This window comes from Cydia amplana, chromosome 15 (genome assembly GCF_948474715.1).
Source record: "Cydia amplana chromosome 15, ilCydAmpl1.1, whole genome shotgun sequence".
In the NCBI taxonomy this organism is placed as follows: domain Eukaryota; kingdom Metazoa; phylum Arthropoda; class Insecta; order Lepidoptera; family Tortricidae; genus Cydia; species Cydia amplana.
In genome coordinates, this window is record NC_086083.1 from 15,084,671 (window position 1) to 15,086,163 (window position 1,493).

The following is a 1,493-nucleotide window of genomic DNA, read 5'->3' on the forward strand; positions in this document are numbered from 1 at the left end:
ATAAAAAAGCGTAGAAAATATTCTTATAATTTATCATCTAATCGAGAAAGAATATTCACCATAAATATGGAGTTTGTAATTAATTCGGTCTACCCCGCGCGTATTCCTTGCATCGCATTCGTATTCTCCTTCATCTGACGAAATAGCCTTAAACCTGAAAAAAATATGAATAACTTATACTGGAGCTAATCATTCTAAAATGGTCGATGTGAAGTAGATAATTATAATTACCAGTGTTGGAGATTTATTACGCTTATACACTTAGAGAAAGGAATGAATATACAAGAATAAGTATGTAATTTACACTGATTATAGCAAAAAAAGTAAGGCAGGGACGAAAGTCTTATGTGGCGAAAGGTATGAGAACTTAATTTGGAGGGATTCAAGAGGAATGGCAAGCCAAGGGAAATATGGATACACTATGTGAGAGATAATATGAACAAAAAGCGTTTGGATGATGAGATGACGGGCGACTGAGAAGTATTGTAGAAGACACATATATCGCCAACCATAAGTAAATGAGACAAGGATAAGCGAACGTCGATGATAGACTCACCGTAGAGTCCCATCTGCATAAATACTATGTCTTGCACTGCTCGATATCGGTACGCCATCGAGCTTCCACGTGATTCTTGGTGACGGCTCTCCAACGACAGAACACCTCAACGTTACCTCATTCCCTAGGTCCGCAGTCAATACAGAAGGGTACGGTCTTGATATTGACGGCTTGTCTAGAATATGTTAAGAAAATTGGCTGGTGAGGTGATATGTTTATGGATCAATTATGTTGCTTCTCACATTTAATTGTCATCATTTGTACACCATTCGATTCTATTATATATACAGAAACCATTTTGCTACTCATAATAATGCATTGAAAGGTAAAGTAACAATAATAATGTTACAAATTTTATATTAAAGGAAAAAATGGAAAAAGTTACGCTTCGTAAGTTCGCTTTTACGGTATAGATCAAAACAGGGATTGTGGAGGATGCGGGTTAAAGTTCAAATATAAAATTTGGAAAATCGCTCGCAGACGTATCTGCTTGTTCAAAAATTGAATAATAATGTTATTATTTTCGCTTGCTATATTTCACCTATTTTATTCCTAGATTGAGGATCTATCTAATCTTTTTTATACTATACAAAGAATGAGTACCAGTCTTTGTATAGTATAAAAAAGATTTTTGATGTAATGCTTTTTTTAAAGATATTTATTTAAAAGCGTGGCTTACATTCTACAAACAGATCAATTCCATGGATGTCTTTATCAAGCACATTCTCTGCCACACATGTGTATGAGCCTGCATCGGTGTCGCTGACGTTGTATAAATGTATGGTATCTGTAGTCTCGTGTAAGCTGGTGTACGAACCAGCAGAATTTCTGTAGGACCAACGAATCGTCGGTGTTGGCTTGCCTTTAGTTACCCTAAACAAGTGTTAAAAATTAATATTTTTTTATATACCTACACAGAAGACGCGATTGTAAATAT